General features: G+C 33.9%; 2 pseudogenes across 1 annotated transcript; both read right to left on the reverse strand.

Annotated features, from left to right (window-relative positions):
• Positions 1–935: 935 nt before the first annotated feature.
• LOC143627592 (putative LRR receptor-like serine/threonine-protein kinase At3g47570) lies at positions 936–3,199 on the reverse strand (annotated as a pseudogene). Its single transcript, XR_013152617.1, has 2 exons — positions 1,367–3,199; positions 936–1,293 (listed from the first exon to the last, which is right to left on the reverse strand). The product of XR_013152617.1 is annotated as a putative LRR receptor-like serine/threonine-protein kinase At3g47570 (transcript).
• Positions 3,200–8,895: 5,696 nt separating this feature from the next.
• Positions 8,896–12,131, reverse strand: LOC143627645 (uncharacterized; annotated as a pseudogene).
• Between the last annotated feature and the right edge of the window lie 10,064 nt (positions 12,132–22,195).

Genomic DNA, 22,195 nt, shown 5'->3' on the forward strand with positions numbered 1-22,195 from the left:
GTACTGCGCGTAAGGTCTTCATCTCTGAGCATGGTGGGTCCTGCGGAACTAGTTGGTCCTTGCGCAAACGTCCCTCTTCAAGGTGAGTCTTGCGGGTCCAACTGGGCTCTGCTGGGACCTACCTCTTCAGTTACTCAACAAGTTACTTGCCAAATGTTTTCTCTTTGTTTTTTTTAATATATTTAGCGATACAACTAACCCGAAAATTTTAGAAACTAACGAGAAAATTTTCTACGCCTCCACTTAATATATATTTTAAATCCGGGTAGCATAATACTTCTTGTTATATAGATCTTGATGCACGACTTAGTGTTAAGGCCACTTGTTTCACAAGCATTGGCAAACCCACTACCATCACATGGGCATCAATCCTATAAAATTTTGACACCGACCCTTTAAAAAATTTATGGGTCCATCACTCTTCACAAGAAGACAATATAAATTTTTTTTTCATGATTAGAACACAAAACTCATATACATTATTCATCATGAAATCAAACAAACTAACAAACATGCATGGGCAAAGTAATAAAGATGACTCACATTTATTTTATTTTTTAACAACAATACACGATCTCTCATCTCTTAGATGTAGTTCCTTTCAACTCTTATGGAAGCTTGGTATTAGACCTGAAAGAAAGCTCATATTAGACCTACTTTAATCAAGATAGTGTTGTGAAACTTATAAAATTTACCTTAAATAATATAGAGGACCTGCTGAGAATGCTCTTTCAACACTAACCTCATATACTTTATTCAACAAGAAATCAAACAAACTAACTAACAAACACGCACCACAAAGTAATTAATGAAGACTCGCATGATATTTATTTAATACGAAAACTCCCCATGGAAGCTCCGTGTTAGACCTGAAAGAACATTCACATTAAGTCTACTTTAATAAAGATGTTTTTATGTATCATAAAACCTTTACCTCAAATATTCAGAAGTGTATCCAAAATATGCTACAATTCTTGTACAACACTTTCCATAGAGAATCAATGGTGCATGATATTCCAATCTTCAATATTAAAACCAAACACTCCTCAATTTTTTTTACATTTTCTTCCCAGTTTAGCATAAAAGTTTCATTCTCTTCATAAACAATTAGCATATTAGCATCAATAGCATCCATTACATGGTCGGGCAAGGCCATGGAAACAAATTTATGAAGGCTAAGACTCTCTTTAAAAATATCTTCAGTCGGCGTTTTCCCTGTCATAGCCTCTAGTAACAAGATTCCAAAACTATAGACATCTCCGTTACTTGACATCTCATTTCCGATACCATACTCTGTAATTTACAAGCAAGTACTTTAGAAATAAAGGTGATACTATGAGTAAGTACATATGAAAGCATAAGTTACCTGGAGCAACATAGCCGATTGTTCCTCTAATCCCAGTTGAGCTGTTTGGGTATGAAGTTCCAAGTAAACAAGTTAAACCAAAATCTCCAACATGAGCCACCATATCATCATCGAGCAGAGTGTTGCTAGGTTTCAAGTCACCGTGAACAATTGCTGGTATGCAACGATTGTGAATATAATCAAGCGCAAATGATACATCAATGAGAATATTTATTCTTTGGAGAAGGCTAAGTTCGGACGTGCATTCACTTGAATGCAACCAATCTTGTAAACTCCCTTTAGGCATGAACTCATACACCAAAGCTTTGAAATCATTTCCTTGAAAGTCAATGCTTGAGCATGATGTTATAATCCTCAAAAGATTCCGATGGCGAATGCTTCGCCATGCTTCACACTCCCTCATAAAGCTACTTTGAGCACCTCGATTTTGAAGATGTAGAACTTTAACCGCAACAACCCTATTATCATATTCACCAAGGATTCCTTTAAAAACGGAACTGAACCCACCTTTACCAATTATACTGGCTTCAGAAAATCCATTGGTAGCCCTGAGAAGCTGATCATATGAAACTTTCCAGAATCGATCTCTTGTTGATGAATGTGATGGTTTACTCTCGCTTTTTATCTTAAGCCAAACATATGCTAAACATGCTATGGTGAAAACTGTGGATGAAATCAAAATGACTACTACAAACTTAGGAAGCTTCTTTTTATGTTTCTTTTTCTCTTTGCATTTGGGTAGTCCAAGTTCAACAATGCCACCGCAAAGTCTACTATTACCCGAAATAGAGTATGCACTTGCATTGGCAAATACTCCTAAAGTTGGCACTTCACCTTCAAAATCATTGTGTGAGAGGTTCAAATACACTAATGATGAAAAACCTTCTAAGAATTGAGGAATTTGGCCAGACAAATTATTTTGAGAAACATCGAGTTCCACCAATCCTTTCAAGGAACTTAATGATGGTGGTATCGTACCTTGAAATAAGTTAGCTTTGAGATACAACCATGAAAGAGTAACACAATGCTACTAGGAATATTATTATCCGATAAAACTAGTCCAGTCAACATATTGAGGTCTTCAACTTCGGTTGGCAATGGACCAACCAGATTGTTATTAGAAAGATCCAATTCCAAGGATAAAGATGAAAGTTGGAGAAGTTTTGTAGGAATACTCCCTTCAAGTTTATTGTTATCAAGGTACAACAGTAATAGATTATGGCAATTTCCCAAACTTGATGGAATAACCCCTTCGAACATGTTTGAATCCAATTGAAGTGTGGTTAATGATGATAAGTTCCCAATGGCATCAGGAATCTGCTTTGAAAGTTGGTTTTCATATAAAAAAAGGCCTACTAGCTTTTGAAGGTTAACAATGGTAGAGGGGATGCTACCCGTGAATTGATTCGCTGCCAATATCAACTTGGTCAAACCACCGAGATTACCAATCGAACTAGGGAGGTTTCCATGTAATTGATTTCCATATAAATCTAAATATTGGAGTTGATTAGAAAGATTACCAATTGATGTGGGGAGCACTCCTTGAAACTTGCATTTATCAAGAACTAACACCTTTAACTTGGTGCAGTTTTTCAAACTACTAATAAACTTCATTTCATTGGCTTCTTTGCTTCCAAAGTCGTTAGTACCTAATAATATAAGATTGATATCTCTTAGTTTTTCGAACTCGATTTCTAACTTCCCACTAAAGTTGTTGTAACTCGCTTCAAGAACTTCTAACTTCGAAGAATTAGAAATAGACGGTGGAAGAGGCCCGGTTATTTGGTTACCCCGTAATTGAAGGAAGACAAGATAAGGAAACATTATGGTTGGAGGGAGACTACCTGTGAGTTGGTTATCAGAGAAGCTAAATATGGTTATGAGCGAAAGGTTAAAAAGAGAATGAGGGATGCCTCCATATAAATTACAAGCCCCAAAGTAAATTTCTTCTATTGTTTTCCATTGGCATAAGGTATTTGGAATGCTCCCACCCCATGGATTATAGGCAACGGAAAACACTTTCATTGTTGTGATGTTTCCTAAGAAAGATGGTATTCCACCAGTTTAACCAATTATGCCCAAGTGAAAAAAAAACAAGTTTGGAGAGGAGACTAATCTCCTTGGGTATGCTTCCAGTTAGATCATTATAAGCAAGATCAAGCTTTACAAGATTAGAACAACGAGATATGTTAGCCGGAATGACCCCGCTGAATTTGTTTCCGTATAGTTTAAGAAAACGTAGCCTTGAAAGACGACCGAGTTCATGTGGGATGACTCCTTGAAAGCTGTTGTTAAAGAGATTAAGCTCACGGAGGAAGCTAAGGTTCCCTACATGAGGAGATAAAGAGCCTTCCAAACCATGTGAGTCCAATACTACACGAGTCACTCTTCTATGCCGCTTTCCACATGTAACACCAGTCCAATCACAAAAATGAAGGGAGTTGTTCCAATGAGGTTAGAGCGATGAGCGATGATCGGTCTGGAGCAAAGAGCGATGATCGGTCTCATTTCCGCGGTCATGGGAAGCCAAGATGGAGGTGAAATTTAGAAACATGATAAGAGCAAAAAATAGGAAATGGCTACTAGAGGAAGATAATAAGGAAATGGCTGGTTGCTTTGAATTCATTTTAGGAAAGTAACTTATGATATTTCACAAGGATAATTGTTGGCCTTTAATAGGCATGTTACCGTAGAGTACATGAATAACATGACATGAAGATATTTTCTAGGAAAATTACTTAGTCTTCAATCACCTTTTTAGATATATAATAAGAGCATAAAAGAGGAAAAGGCGGAGGAAGATTACAAGGAAATGGTTGTCTGAAATGAAACTTAGGATCATAAGAATAATTGTTGGCCTTTAATATATATATGCATGCTATTGTAATGTTGTAAGTCAAGGAGTCTTCAGTCTTTTATATATATATATTTTTATTTGTTGTGCTTTCTTCAATGCCTGCCGTCAAGAATTAGGCTTTTTCTTGGTCAGTAGTGACGAATTAGCCATAAAGCAGTGCTCTATTCAAATTTTTTTTTCTTTGGACGGCAAAAGAAATATATATTATAACTTGAGAAAGGTGATCAAAGAAAAGCTAAAATAAAACAAAGAAACATCCCAAAAAGACCACTAGTAAACTAAGCAACAAAAAATCCATGTGCTGCCATAATGAAACATCAGCATCAGGTCACACCTCAAAGCAAGAAAGCGGGGAGTTTACTCAAACCAGCCAGTCCATATTCTTAATTAATCCAACCGAACAAACACATTATAATTTCTTTGACAGTAAACTCGTTGTAATAAGAGCGAAAAGTGAGGACCCTTGCATTCCTAATTAGCTTCCAATAAACCACAACGAGGAATAGATAAATGCTCACATTAGACACCTACCCTTGTTGTGAAGTAGGGATGGATATACTGCACAACTAGGGGTAGCCTCCGCCAGAGCCGTCTCTGAGAATACAAAGACTCTTGCACTTGCAGACCCTGTGCGAGTATAGAAAATAGGCCCCTAAATATACAATTGCTTTTTTATATGCACGCCAAATGGCTGATCACCATCATTGCTAACTAAAAGAGAAAAGTAACCAAATCTTGCCATGTTACCCAACTACGAGAGCTTCTCAATCACGGTTGAATCTACCATAGCATTCCGGTTCAACCGATGTACCATTTTAGAACTAAATCCGGTGCGATAAATATTGGTTGTTAAAACATTGGAATTAATATGTTTTTGATTTCTTGATTTGTTATATTTTGACCATTGAAATGACATAATAATATAGTAGCAATCGTGTTATTTATAAGTTAATAGTTATTTATATTTTTTTTGAAACAGAAGAATATGTTAGTTTGGAATGTTATATGTTAGAAATTGCTTGTAGTCTAATAAATTCAAATTATAAATTACTAGATTATATCCCTGTGTTATGGGGTTGTTTTATATTATTCATTTCTAATTATATATATATATATATATATATATGGATTTTAATTTTATTTATTGTAACGAAGTTGAGACAAGATAAGAGAGTGGAGATTGAGATGGTTTGGACATGTGAAGAGAAGACAAACGACGAATCCTGTTAGATCCATAGAAAACATTACTATAGAGGGGAGAAGGGGTAGAGGACGACCTAAATTGACTTGGGATGAGAGGATTAAGCATGATTTGATAGACCTAAACCTCTCCTAGGACATGGTTGAGGATAGGAATTCTTGGAGAAGTAGAATTAAAGTTAAGGATTTTTAGGAAGAAAGGAATACCTTAGGGCTTCTATTTACCTGATTTTAGTCACACACCATAATAATATTTTCTCTATATAAATAGTATTATTATTATTATAATTATATTATTATTATTATTATTACTACTACTACTACTACTACCACTACCACTACTACTACTACTACTACTACTGTTGAACTCTGATTTCCTTTGTATTGCTTCATACATATGTATTTTAGAGCTGAGGGTCTCTCTGGAAGCCACCTCTTTATCCATGTGGATAGAGGTATGGTGTGCCTACATCCCACCCTCCCCAGACCCTACTTATAGCTATGCTATTGGTGGGATTTCACTGGGTATGTTTGATTGATTGTAACGAAGTTAATAATATACTTAGGATTTTATAATGAAAGGGTTTCACAAATAAATAAGATGTTATAACCCGTTTTAAAAGCTATATAGGTTTGGTGAGACCCATGACCCGCTTATTGCTTATTATAAAATTGTTTCTTAATTGTAAATCTTTTTTAAAAAAAAGTCACATATTAATTTTTAGTGAATCCTTATTTATAAAATTTTCATATCAAATATTTGATGAGATTAATTTTTAATGTAACGAGATTTTATAACCCGTTTAAGGACTATCTGGGTTTGGTGAGACCCATACCCGTGAATTCGAGTCAAATGCATGATAAACCTTCATTTACAAACAATGCAATTTGGTGGTTTGAAAGAATGTATGAAGCACCAGAGAGCTTTTAAATGTTTCATATATATATATATATATATATATATATATATATATATATAGGGGAGAGTTATTTTGAGAACCATTGTGAGTTTTAAGAACTTTAAGAACTCAATTTTGGACCACACATTTAATTAAATGATATGAAACATGTGGCTGATATTAAATGTAATTAAAAAATGAAGCAGGAGAGAGAATAAGTATTTTTGATAATTACACAAGTTTAAACGTTAGTTACACATGTGTAAAAAGTCGATTCGGAGTTTAAAAAAATACCGTAATTTTTTGTACATCACCTACACTTACGTATTACACATATGTAAAAAAAATTCGGAAAAAAAAATTTGTTACGTTGAGTTCTTTCGAGTTCTTAAAACTCAAAGTGGTTCTCAAAAGAAATCAATCCTATATATATATATAGGATCAAGATCATGAGAGAACCTTTTAGAAATTGAGAACCATTTTGGACCACAAAAAACCCAAAAATAAAAAAAAATCATAAAATAAAATAAAACAAAAAAATAAAAAAAGTAAGAAAACCAAAATTCTTATTTTATCATCCCGGTTTCATAAAAAAAACTCGGTTTAGCTAAATTATATACACATATGTATAATATATACATATATGTACATTTACATGTTTTTTTTGTACACATGTGTATAATTTAAGATAAATGATGCTGTACATATGTGTATATTACGTAACTAAAGTTTAAATAAAATTATACATATGTGTATAATACAACGTTTTTTTTATTTTTTTTAATGAAACTGGAATGAAATATAAGAATTTTGGTTTTTTTACTTTTTTAAAATTTTTACTATTTTTTGTTTTATGATTTTTTTAAATATTTTTTTAAAGGTGTTTTTAGTGGTCCAAAATGGTTCTCAAAGTTCTCAATTTACAAAGGGTTCTCTTAGGATCCTCACCCATATAATAGATTTGTTGTATTATGTTATGTGTTATTTTCAAATGTCCTGTTATTGATCTATATGGGTTATAAGACAATATGTTTTATTCTTAAAATTAGTAGAACTATATATCTGTTTATTTTATAAGTTTTTAATTGGGTTTCAAATTTAATTATACGCTTATGTTTACAAAAAATAAGTATATAATAAGTTCTTAATATAAAGAAAGAATTCAACTATTTATAGTACTATAGTCCAAAAAAATAGAAAAGAAAATGAACTTTGGTGTTGTGGATCATGTAGTAGCCTCCAAGAAAAAAAAAAGAAGCAGTAGTCAGGATTCGAATTTGCATTCATGCGTCCAACACCACAAAATAAATTTGTTATGTGGCCGTTTGAATATAAACTTTTGAAACTAAGAAACTTTGAATGTGAAAAGCCCAACTCTGACCGGCCAATTCAGTCGACGACTCCACTATCCTAGCTCTCGATTCATGCAACTTCAAAGATAAATCTATATTCCACATGATTATTTGATTACTTACAAGATTTTTGATTATTTAATTAGAGAGCAATTGTAGAGTATCTTATTTCCGAATTTAATTTTAAATTCGTAAGAAGCAATCATAAAGTATTATATTTCTATTATGCATTTATAACAACGATGGGCCTACTTTTATTATACATTTAAAATTATCTTTTATTTTTTCCTTTTTGTTAGGGGAGAGGGGGTGGTTCCAAATCCATTACTCACCACACCTAATGGGTAGGTGACACCTCACCCCAATCAAATCTATCACTAGTGATGGAATTTAGTGAGGGTGGTGGTAGTGTTATGCGTTTTGGTATACATACATATATATATATGTATAGGTTTTTGTGTGAGTGAAAGGGGTGTATCTTCTTTTGGTATACATACATCAACGACTCCTTTTCCTCGAAATTCACCCCCTTACAGCGTGATAGCCATCAAGCACTAAACCACCATCACACTAGATGGGGCACCGACGGCGGTGTGCGTGAGGCCATCACGCGTGATGGAGGCTCACCACGCTCCACCCCGGGTGCCCTTATGTTATTCCACCAGTTACTTACCAGATGTTTTCTTTTTCCTTTTTATTTTAAATATATTTAGCGATACAACTAACCCGAAAATTTTAGAAACTAACGAAAATATTTCTAGCCCCCCCCCCCCCCCCCCACTTAATATATATTTTAAATCCAGGTAACATAATACTTCTTAGTATATTGATACTGATGCACAACTTAGTGTTAAGACCACTTGTGTCACAAGCATTAGCGAACCCATTGCCATTATATGGGAATCAACCCGATTAAATACTAACACTAACCCCGTTAAAAGAAAAACTTTGGGTCCATCCCTCTTCACAAAAAGACAATATAATATTCTTTTCATGATTACAACAAAAAAACTCATACATTACTCAACACGAAATCAAACAAACAAACTAACAAACATGCACGAGCAAAGTAATAAAAATGACTCACATTTTTTTTTTAACGACAATAGACCGTCTCTCATCTCTTAGATGTAGTTCTTTTTAACTCCAATGGAAGCTTGGTGTTAGACCTGAAATAACGTTCACATTAGGTATACTTTAATTAATTAGATAGTATTGTTAAACATATAAAACTTACCTTAAATATTCTGAAGTGTATCCAAAATATGTTGCAATTCTTGTACAACACTTTTCATATCCATCCTTTGTGGTGGAGAATCAAGAGTGCATGATATTCCAATCTTCAATGTTAAAGCTAAACACTCCTCAATTTTCTTTACATTTTCTTCCCTGTTTTGCATAAAATTTTCATTCTCTTCATAAACATTTAGCATATTAACATCAATAACATTCATTACACGATCTGGCAAGGCCATGGAAGCTAATTTATGAAGGCTGAGGTTCTCTTTAAAAATATTATTAGTCGGTTTTTTCCCTGTCATAACCTCTAGTAACAAGATTCTAAAACTGTAGACATCTCCACCACTTGACATCTCATTTCCGAGACCATACTCTGTAATTTACAAGCAAGTACTTTAGAAATAAAGGTGATACTATGAGTAAGTACATATGAAAGCATAAGTTACCTGGAGCAACATAGCTGATTGTTCCTCTAATCTCGGTTGATGTTGAGCTGATTGGGTATGAAGCTCCAAGTAAACGAGTTTAACCAAAATCTCTAACATGAGCCACCATATCATCATCGAGTAGAGTGTTGCTAGGTTTCAAGTCTCCGTGAACAACAACCGGTATGCAGTGGTTGTGAATATAATCAAGTGCAAATGCTACACCATTGAGAATATGTATTCTCTGTAGAAGGCTTAGTGCGGACGTGCCTTCACTTGAATGCAACCAATCTTGTAAACTCCCTTTAGGCATGAACTCGTACACCAAAGCTTTGAAATCATTTCCTTGAAAGTCAGTGCTTGAGCATGATGTTATAATCCTCAACAGATTCCGATGGCGAATGCTTCGCCATGCTTCACACTCCCTCATAAAGTACTTTGAGCACCTCGATTTTGAAGATGTAGAACTTTAACCGCAACAATCCTATTATCATACACATCAAGGATTCCTTTAAAAACGGAACTAAACCCACCTTTACCAATCAAATTGGCTTCAGAAAATCCATTGGTAGCCTTGAGAAGTTGATCATATGAAACTTTCAAGAATCGATCGTTTGTTGATGATTGAGATGGTTTACTCTTCCTTTTCTTCTTATGCCAAACATATGCTAAACATGCTACGGTGAAAACTGTGGATGAAATCAAAATGATTGCTACAAACACAAGAAACTTCTTCTTATGTTTCTTTTTCTCCTTGCATTTGGGTAATCCAAGTTCAACAATGCCACCACAAAGTCTACCATTACCCGAAATAGAGTATGCACTTGCATTGGCAAACACTCCTAAAGTTGGCACTTCACCTTCAAAATCATTATATGACAGATTCAAGTATTCCAATGATGAAAACTCTTCTAAGAATTGAGGAATTTGGCCTGATAAATTATTTTAGAAATATCGAGTTCCACCAATCCCTTCAAGGAACTTAATGATGGTGGTATCGTACCTTGAAATAAGTTACCATCGAGATACAACAATGAAAGACTAACACAACGACCAATGCTACTAGGAATATTACCTGATAAATTATTATCAGATAAATCTAGTGCACCCAACATGTTGATGTCTCCAACGTTTGTTGGCAGTTGGCCAACTAGATTGTTACTAGAAAGATCTAATCCTATTGACAGAGTTGAAATTTGAAGAAGTTTTGTAGGAATACTCCCTTCAAGTTTATTCTTATGAAGGTACAACTCTAATAGATTATGGCAGTTTCCCAAACTTGATGGAATAACCCCTTCCAACATGTTTGAATATAACTCAAGTTCGATCAATGATGATAAGTTCCCAATGGCATCAGGAATTTGCCCTGAAAGTTGGTTTTCATATAAAAAAATGCCCACAAGCTTTTGAAAGTTAACAATGGTTGAGGGTATGCTTCCTGTGAATTGATTCGCAAACAACGACAGCTTTGTCAAATCACCGAGATTACCGATCGAACTAGGGAGGTTTCCATGTAACTGATTGTCATACAAATATATATATTGGAGTTGATTAGAAAGATTACCGATTGATGTGGGGAGCACTCCTTGAAACTTGCAACTAGGAAGACTCAACAAGTTTAATTTGGTGCAGTTTTTCAAACTACCAATAAACTTCATTTCATCGGCTTCTTTGCTTCCAAAGTTGCTAAAACCTAATTTTATAGTATATATATCTCTTAGGTTTGCAAAGTCGATTTCCAACTTCCCACTAAACTTGTTGTCACTCACATGAAGAAGTTGTAACCTTGAACAGTTAGAAATAGATGGTGGAAGTGGCCCAGTTAGTTTGTTACCCCATAATTGAAGGTGGGCAAGATAAGGAAACATTATAGTTGGAGGGAGACTACCCGTTAGTTGATTTTCAGACATGCTAAAATGAGTTACGAGTGAAAGGTTATAAAGAGAACGAGGGATGTCTCCATATAAATTACAACCCCCGATATAAATTTCTTCTAATGTTTTCCAGTGGCCTAAGGTACTTGGAATTCTACCACCCATTTCATTACTGGCAACGGAAAACTTTTTCATTGTTGTGATATTTCCCAAGAAAGGCGGTATTCCACCTGTTAAGTTATTATGCCCAAATCCTGCAATAACAAGTTTGGAGAGAAAACTAATTTCCTTGGGTATGCTCCCAATTAGATCGTTATGGGAAAGAGCAAGCACTTCAAGATTAGCACAACCAGATATGTTACCCGGAAATGACCCCGTTGAATATGTTTCCGATCAGATAAAGAAAGCGTAGCCTTGAAAGACAACCGATTTCATAAGGGATGACTCCTTTAAAAGTGTTGTTAGTGAGATTAAGTTCACGAAGGAAGCTTAGGTTTCCTACATGAGGAGATAAAGAGCCTTCCAAACCTTGTGAGCCCAATAGTAAACGAGTCACTCTTCTATGGCGCTTTCCACATGTAACACCGGTCCATTCACAAAAATGAAGGGAATCGTTCCATGAGGTTAGAGCTCCTTGGGCGATCATGGACTTGATCTGGAGCAAAGCGTGATGATCGGTCTCATTTCCATGATCATAGGAAGATGAGACGGAGATGGAATTTAATAATATAATAAGAGCACAAATGAGGAAATGGATATAGGAGGAAGATAGTAAGGAAATGGTTGGTTGCTTTGAATTCATTTTTGTAAAGAAACTTGAGATCGTAAGGATAATCGTTGGCCTTTAATATGCATGTTATCGTAGAGTACGGGATTCGATAACACGAAGATATACTTCGTGGAAAATTACTTTATTGTCTAATGTTTTAAGTCAACTGGCCTTGCACATGGCATGAAGATATTTAATTGAAAAATATTAATTGATTTATAACTATTCTTAATGTTTAAACTCAACTACTCAACTAATTTCAGGCCCACATTTTTTTCGTCTTCAACCCAAAAAAATTTACTATTCTCGGAGACGGCCGTGGATGGCGCTTCCCAGTGGATAATCCTTGCCGTATTTCTATTCACATGAAAGCTGACATGAATACATCTTACTAAAGTGGGTGGAACAGAATTCATGAGTACGTATTATGTTTCTGGCTGAGTTTACATGTATTTGTAACTACTATGTTTGGTTGGTATAGTGAAAGCTTGGTTGCCGGTAAAAAAAACTAGCAATACTTCCAAAACTGCCGGAACCTGGCTTAGAATCCTGGTGTTACGCACGTAGTATTGGTTACACGCCTACCATCACCGGTTATGCGTTTGATGCAACGCTTTGAATGTTGGGTTATGTACGTACCGACACCGGTTACTCCAACAACCGCCTGAACTTCTCAATGATCATTGATGCATTAGAATTTGACTTTCAAGGATAAAAGACGATTTGAACAAATTAACTTAAATCGTGTATTAGCTTGATAAAAGAAAGAAAAAACAATGAACCGAAATATAACTTTTGTTATTGTGACAAATGACTCATAATAACTAGTACACGTTTGTAGTTTATTGACATTTTTGAAAACCGCATTTTGGTTGATGACTTCCGTAATTCAACGGTAAAGACTGTCTAGCTAGGTGAGGTTTTTAAAAACGGATCCATATAAACACTTTGCCTACTATTCAGACACCTACACCTGACTCCACCTATACGATTCGTATCAGGTCATACGACTCTTATAGGTGTCAAATCTTGTCTGGTGCCATTGACTAGCTCTGTATGACTCGTAAAGGTCTATAAGATCCGTATAGACCTATACCAATCATATAGGCCTATACTACTTGTAGGGAAAATACCATAAAAACCTATGTACTTTCTATTTTTGCTCATGAAAGTCCCTCAACATTTTTTTGCGCGTTAAAATCCCTCTACATGTTATTTTTGAACAAAATTGTGATTTTTTTAAAAACTAATTACATTGATGACTCTTGTGGTTTAATCATATGACAACTTTAGTCAAATTCAAAATATTACAAGTTTGAGATCTGGTGATGGTGCTTTAAGTAACCACCGGCGATGTCATGGCAGGTTTGAGATAATGGTGTTCGTTTCGACCAAAAATCCCATATCTGTGGCGTTAATGTTTGGATGCGTCGGTGCGGTAGGAGGAGCGGACGCCTTATGCGGTAGGTTGGGTCGCCAGGAACTTGTAGTTTTTAATATTTTGAATTTATGGACTAAAGTTGTCATATGATTAAACAACAAGAGCCATCAATGTAATTAGTTTTTAAAAAAATCACAATTTTGTTCAAAAATAACATGTAGAGGGATTTTAACATGCAAAAAATATTGAGGGACTTTTGTGAGCAAAAAGAGAAAGTACATTGGTTTTTTATGGTATTTTCCCCTACTTGTATATATATATACTAGGTTAGTTACCCGTGTAACACACTAGTTAAACTAAATAAATTTATTTAAATAATAAGACAATGTAAAATACAAAAAATATTTTCAATAAATATAGAGATATATTATATGGTAGAATAAATTACACAATACATAATATGGAAATAAAAAGTTGTTACAAAATTTATAAATTTCAAAATATTTCTTTGTACACGATATTTGTAGTTTTATTTTTAACTTTATTTTATATATCAAAACTTAGTAGTTTCACATTGTTTCTGCTTTAAACTCTAAATAATCCAACAAATAACTAACCATAAGCTAAAATAAATTGTCTAATGATTGAACTTAGTTTTTATTAATCGTCATTGCAAAACAAAAATAAAGTGAACTTTCATTCTTTAAAATTAATTATTTTATCTAAATATGTAGGATTTTTTTTAAGAATAAAAGTATTAGTTCCAATATAACTTCTGGATATGATTTCGGATTTTATAACACGGCTATTATATTGTATTTTCATATGTAGTTTAGTTTCATTGCATAGACCAATTTTCTAGTTTTTTATTTTAAGTAACATCACTTCAATATCGACTTTATGACTAACCTATGACTTGACAACCTTAAATTTTGAGGTATTTAAAACATTAGAAAACTAATACTTTCTTGTAACGTATCATTTTACTGAAAAATGGTAATTTTTTCATCTCTCGGAAACATGGATAACAAATGTTTACTAATTTTTTGAATGACCTCATTTTTTGGTGCAAGTACAACTCATTCACTAAAGAATTCTATAATTTTGAAAACGTCAATAATATAAGGATATACAAAGTCAATTTGTCATCCGATTAATAGTGTGTTAATGCCTAACATTTGTATTCCAAAGATAAGAATTTGTCTTATCTACCTAAAAACCAAAACATGTAGTCTAGCGTTTATATTTTTGTGAATTTTTAAGATGACGAACTTAACATAAACGATGAGTTGATTAAATAATCAATTAAAAAAAAGAAGTTGTAAATGGTTACTTTTTAAACCAACCCGTGATTGAACTCATTCTAATCATAAACTGTTTTGACCAACGTTTTGAAACCCGGCCCGGACCGGCCGGTCGGACCGGGACCCGGTACAAACACCGGTCCGGCTCTAGTGTTTGACCCGTTTTCTAAAAACCCGGCCGGTTCTTGCGATTCGCGGTCGGTCCGGACCTGGTGAACCGCCGGGTGAACCGGTAAAATGTAATAAACTCTAAGATTCTATGATTCTAACACATTCCGGCCACATATACGGCTATTGTATCCGGCAACTCTAAAAATAGGCGGGCTATAAATGAGAAAACAAAGGAGTCCGAAGTTGATAGAGATGAAGATGATGGGACGATTGAGTCATAAACTCGCTTGTGATGAATTTCCTTGATTCAATCGTTAACAGAGGCGGCGTCTATTAGGGTTTCATACAGGTGCACGTTTCCCAGGCATAACTTATTAACCATTTAGGTTATTTAACCTTTTTCTTTTATCAAATTACATTTTTCACCTTCTAAGTTATAGTTTTATTAAAATTAATCCTAAACTTGTTCTAATAATGTGTAGTTATTTTATTTTCTTGTTATTTAAGGTTCGCACAAACACACACATATATATATGTATGACGTCATCCGGGTCAATGACCGGTTCGACCTCCCGGGTCGGTCCGACCTGTGACCCGGTAAGACGTCCGGGTCGATGTCCGGTCCGGGTCTGAAAACATTGGTTTTGACATTAACCATGTTTGATAGAATACATCAATAGTGAATTTGTCTTTTAAGGTTTTTAAAGAAAAAACTTATAATTTAGTAAACAATCATATATATTTAGTAAGTAAAAGTTTATTGAAATTTTAAATTTAAGTTAATATGTCTCTTCATCCAATAATATCATTTATTATAAAACCTTAATATTAATTAACTAATATATAATATATTTAAAACCTTAATTTTTGCAATTATTATTCAAAATCAACGTGAAAATTGGTTACTTATAAAAACTAATATTAATAACCAATACAATAAATTTATATAAATAAATAACATATTAATATAAAAGAGAAATGCATTTAATATGAGAAAATAAAATAAAAGATTAAAATGAAAAAAAAATGAAATACAAAACTATTAATATGCATTTAATATGAGAGAGAAAAATGAGAGAAAATTTGGTAAGAAACATTTTAGTGATGACATGTGACATTAAAAAGTTTTATTTATTATATATATATATATATATATATATATATATATATATATATATATATATATATATCATTTTAAAATTGGTATGTCCACAAATGAATGAGGTAAGAGCAATCCTTTTCTACTTGATTTCATGTAAGTGTTTGATTTATTCAAAATTAACATGTTCATTAGCTTGTAACCATGGTTTCCAGTTACGCGTCGAACTGGTTTGGCTTTAATTCAAAAAACTATTTTTTCTTGTTTTCAAACATGCAGTTTTGACCATAGTAAATTCAAATATGATTGTTGTAACCACTTCAATCAAGAACGCTTAGTAACTTAATTCAAATATGTGGTTCGACCAGTTTACCCACCTTAGGCTACCTTTTTTAAAGCCCAGCCCAAATAAACTTTTAAAACTAAGACACTTTGTGGGTTCATGATTTAGTTACGAGCTCAAGAACATGTCACAAATGAGTATGCTTTGAATGTGAATAACCCCAATTTTGATCGGCCAATTCAGTCTATGACTCCACTATTCCGAGCTTCGAATCCGACTCTAAACATGCTACACATCCTCGAATCATGTAACTTAAAAAATAAATCAAAATTTCACATGATTATTTGATTAATTACAAGATTTTTGATTATATGATTAGAGAGCAATTGTAGAGTATCTTATTTCCGAGTTTCAAATTCGCAAGGAGCAATCGTAAAGTATTGTATTTCTATTATGTATTTATAACAACGATTGGCATACTTTTATTATACATTTGAAATTTAATTTGGTTTTCTCCTTTTGTTATGTTATTCAACAAGCTACTTACCGAATGTACTAATTTTGTGTTTTTTAATATATTTAGCGATACAACTAACCCGAAAATTTTAGAAACTAAGAAATTTTATAGGCCCCCATGTAATATATATATTAAATCGGGGTAATATAATACTTCTTGGTACATTGATCCCAATGCATGACTTAGCGTTAGACCACTTGTTTCACACCCTATTAAATGTTGACACCAACCCCTTTAAAAAAATTTCTTGGTCCATCACTCTTCACAAGAAGACAATATAATATTCTTTTCACGAATACAACAGAAAACTCATATATATTATTCAACACGAAATCAAACAAACTAACAAACATGCATGGGCAAAGTAATAAAAATGACTCACATTTTATTTTTTTTTTAACGACAATAGACCGTCTCTCATCTCTTAGATGTAGTTCTTTTTAACTCCAATGGAAGCTTGGTGTTAGACCTGAAATAACGTTCACATTAGGCATACTTTAATTAATTAGATAGTATTGTTAAACATATAAAACTTACCTTAAATATTCTGAAGTGTATCCAAAATATGTTGCAATTCTTGTACAACACTTTTCATATCCATCCTTTGTGGTGGAGAATCAAGAGTGCATGATATTCCAATCTTCAATGTTAAAGCTAAACACTCCTCAATTTTCTTTACATTTTCTTCCCTGTTTTGCATAAAATTTTCATTCTCTTCATAAACATTTAGCATATTAACATCAATAACATTCATTACACGATCTGGCAAGGCCATGGAAGCTAATTTATGAAGGCTGAGGTTCTCTTTAAAAATATTATTAGTCGGTTTTTTCCCTGTCATAACCTCTAGTAACAAGATTCTAAAACTGTAGGCATCTCCACCACTTGACATCTCATTTCCGAGACCATACTCTGTAATTTACAAGCAAGTACTTTAGAAATAAAGGTGATACTATGAGTAAGTACATATGAAAGCATAAGTTACCTGGAGCAACATAGCTGATTGTTCCTCTAATCTCGGTTGATGTTGAGCTGATTGGGTATGAAGCTCCAAGTAAACGAGTTTAACCAAAATCTCTAACATGAGCCACCATATCATCATCGAGTAGAGTGTTGCTAGGTTTCAAGTCTCCGTGAACAACAACCGGTATGCAGTGGTTGTGAATATAATCAAGTGCAAATGCTACACCATTGAGAATATGTATTCTCTGTAGAAGGCTTAGTGCGGACGTGCCTTCACTTGAATGCAACCAATCTTGTAAACTCCCTTTAGGCATGAACTCGTACACCAAAGCTTTGAAATCATTTCCTTGAAAGTCAGTGCTTGAGCATGATGTTATAATCCTCAACAGATTCCGATGGCGAATGCTTCGCCATGCTTCACACTCCCTCATAAAGTACTTTGAGCACCTCGATTTTGAAGATGTAGAACTTTAACCGCAACAATCTTATTATCATATACATCAAGGATTCCTTTAAAACCGGAACTGAACCCACCTTTACCAATCAAATTGGCTTCGGAAAATCCACTGGTAGCCTTGAGAAGTTGATCATATGAAACTTTCAAGAATCGATCTCTTGCTGATGATTGAGATGGTTTACTCTTGCTATTCTTCTTAAGCCAAACATATGCTAAACATGCTATGGTGAAACGCTTATGCTAAAACGCCTAAGGAAAAAAGCCGGGGGGGGGGGGTGTCCCGAGCGAGCTCCTTGAGTGATCATGGACTTGATCTTGAGAAAAGCATGATGCTCGGTCTCATATCCATCAAAGCTGAGATGGAAGTGGAATATACAGGCGTGGATCCCGTGGATCCCTTAAAAGGGTGTTTTGCCTTAAAATGCATATGAATATGACATATGACACTCTTCTTAAGAGGAAAAAATGGCATTTTAATTCGAAACACGAAATTTTCGCACATTAGTTTTCCCAAAGTTATAAAACATAAAAATCCAAGTACAAAAAATATAGTACAAAAAATCTAGCCCAAAATTCAATACGAAAAATACATCACAAAAAAGTTGCATACAAATTCAGCACAAAAAAACAGTAAAAAAATCCAGCACAAAAAAATAGAATACAAAATATCTAGTACAAAAATGTTGTACAATACAGAACCCCCCCCCCCCCCCCCCCCGCTTTTTTGTATATTATTTATTTATATAACAATAGTACCCAAATAAAAGATAAAAAAAGTTCTTGATTCTATGGTGCAAATTTCAAAAAAAAAATGTCATGAAAAAAAATTATGAACGTTTGAAAACAAAAAGGGTTAACTTGAAAAATAAAAATCAACAAAAGTGGTTTATCTCCAAAATATCATTCACTCTATTTTTTGCATCTCTCTTCTTAACCATTGATTACCAAAATGAAAGGGTAAGATAATAAGAAAATGATAGACTACAAGTACGACAAAAAACATTTTTTTTATTTGATGTTTCTCATTTAAAAATATAATAATCGCTTAAAAGAGAAAATAGTTACGAGATGAAGATGATAAGGAAATGGTTGGTTGCCTTGAATTCAATTCGGAATGAAACTTTACGATCACAAGAATAATCGTTGGCCTATAATATGCATGTTATCCTAAAGCACACAACACGAAGATTTTTTCTTAGGAAAATTTTGTAATGGTTTAAGTCAACAAGTCTTCTGTGACAGCCTCGAATTATTTGTCTGTTTTATTCATTTAACTAGTATTTTATATCCACGCTTCGGGCAGAGATCGACCTATTTTAATTAACATAAACATATACATAACAAACGCAACTTTAGTAAAAATGAAATATGACATGACTTTAGTTAATAAAAAACCTAAAACTAAAAAATGTTTTATCCATCAAACCAATTGAGCATGCATATTATATATTGAGAAATTTTGCTTTTAAATAAGCCTTCTATGTGAAAAAGTTAGCTAACAAATCAATCATGTCTTTTTTCCTTCATGCAATTGATTTTCAAAATTACCCATTGATGTAAAGTAAATATTCTGTATGCAATAGAGATAATTACAATATGCACAAAGTAATTTGTAAATTTCATGAATAATATTTTTTATGACAATTAGTTAAAACATTAAGTAAAATAAAGGGCATAAAGCCATATGAAAGTGTTTCTATGTAGGGAGTTGAATAGTGAAATGAATAGTAACTTTGCGAGGGAGAGAAAATCTTCATTTTAATATATATAATAATGAATTAAACTGATACTAGTAAAATGTGATTTTTATTATTAGTATTTTGAAACAAGAATTTCGTGTTATAAATTACTACAGTATTAGTGGAAAAACGGATATATTCTAAAACGGACTCAAGGCAAACAAACAATAAGGCTATGTGTAGTAAAAGGGATACAAAATGAGACATTTTGTGTCATGTGGCGTCCAGTAAGCAAATTATGGATTTTTGTTTTACGGGTGCAGAGGTGTTGTAGCCCCTATATATGTTATGTTTATCGCACACACATTTGAATATAATCATAATAAAAGAAAACGGATGAAGGGCGACATATTCCCCCCCCCCCCCCCCAACCCACCCACCAAAAAAATCGCCCCTTTGTAGCCCGGGGGCGTGTTCACCATAAAAATCGCCCCTTTTGTCGCCCCACTACACATAGCCTAATGTTCTACCAAATAACTGGCATGAGCTTTAATACACCTAAATGTTAGTCGGCAAAGAAAATGGTTTTCATCACACCAAATCAAACTGATAAGTGATGACTTTCCATACGAAAAATATCCTTGTTGAAAATGATTAGCTATAGACCAAAGGATGCTCCGCAATCACCGAGTAGCTAAAGTCTATGTGGTCACAATCAAAACACCAACATTCCCAACACCATAGTTATTCAAAGTCATCGCTTCTTATGCCTAGGCCCATTTTCAGGCGAGACTTAAAAAATGCGCTTCTAGTTCTTAGGCAAGCGCTTCGGCATTGTCTATGCCAAGAACAAAGCCGAGCAAAACAAACGCAATGAGTGTTATTGAAACTAAGGTCTAGGAGATGTCAATTTACATTTGAATCTTGACTATTTTAGAACTTTTGGTACTAATTAGATGATATTAAATGTTATATAATAGCTTTTGTTTATTTTATTTGAAGATTAGTATTATATTTTCATATACGTAATATATTTTAAAAATTTTATTCAAGTGCGTTTTTTTTTCCTTAGGGCCTCGCTTTTTTTGCCCCTAGGCCCCAGGCGAGGCCTATGCGCCTTGAGTGCTCCTAGCGCATTTGACCCATCACACAAACATTTAAAGCCAAAAAACCAATACAATTACCACAACTCACCAAGCATCGGATCCCACTCCGAAACACTTTAAATTGATTTAGCTCAAACAGTTGAACAATGTCGATTAACAACATATGAAGCATCCAAAAAACAATTATAAATGAAACATAACACCCTATAATCAATGATCTGAAGCAAGAGTGACTACCATTACTCGTTTGAGCAAGCAAAAACAAAAATATCAAAGATTTAGGAACTAAGAGACTATATTATGTATTAACATACCAATTTGTTCCGGTACCAGAACCCAAAAGGAAGCTATGACAAATTTTAGTACAACTTTACTTAACCAAAAAATACAAAAATCTTTAGATACAAATACTGGATTATAACACACACAAATCACATACAATCAGGAATATGTGGCAACCAGGGCGGGCTCTCAATGAGGGCTAAGTGGTCAACAGACCCCGGCCTGACATCCCACTAAGCTGAATTTTTTTTTATAAATATATATATTTATAAAAAAAAGTAGGTATTTTTGATGTTTTAACTCAATTATTCAACTAATTTAAGCCTATTTTTATACAAAATTATCTTTGCACAACCCAAATCATAAAGTAAGCCCATTTAAAAACTTAATTGTTCAAACCCAACCAAAAAACATTTTACTTAACGCCCAAAAACCCTTTCGCCTTCCGCCCAGATTTTTTTTTTTAATTTCTCGGAGACGGCCCTGGTAGCAACCAATGGGTATCAAAAAAGCCTAAGGTTAAAGCTATTACAGACAAGGCATATTATGTTATATATTAATATTTTTTTCTCAGTAGATGTTTTGGTAAACAACTTGGTATCACTTAATCCGATACCCATGAGAATTTTTAAAGCTGACGCATAACAGATCGAATAACATTTCGGGGTTTCTGTTTTTTCATAGCCTTGGTTGATGAAGGATTGAAGGGTATAAACTATAAATGTGAATTCGTATCATGTATGTAGGACAATGTTATACCACGATGTGTACCATTTCTTCTACGAGTACAACCCATATGCAGCCACTTTCTGTATGATCGTGTGGGACCATGCCGTATCATACGACCTTGTCAATTTTATCCATCTAGACCCCGACAATTTACTCGACGTGAACAGTTGCAGCTTTGGTTCCGCCACTATTCTTGCGGGTAATGTCCCGGTCATGCTATACACAGTAATCGATTCGTTATCCTGCCAAGACCTCGCGTGGCCAGAAAAACCCTCCATGAATGGGTCAAATACTCAGAAAACC

The sequence above is a fragment of the Bidens hawaiensis genome, unplaced genomic scaffold, assembly GCF_021521415.1.
Source record: "Bidens hawaiensis isolate Kalapana, Puna unplaced genomic scaffold, B.hawaiensis_p1.1 tig00004685_1, whole genome shotgun sequence".
In the NCBI taxonomy this organism is placed as follows: Eukaryota; Viridiplantae; Streptophyta; class Magnoliopsida; order Asterales; family Asteraceae; genus Bidens; species Bidens hawaiensis.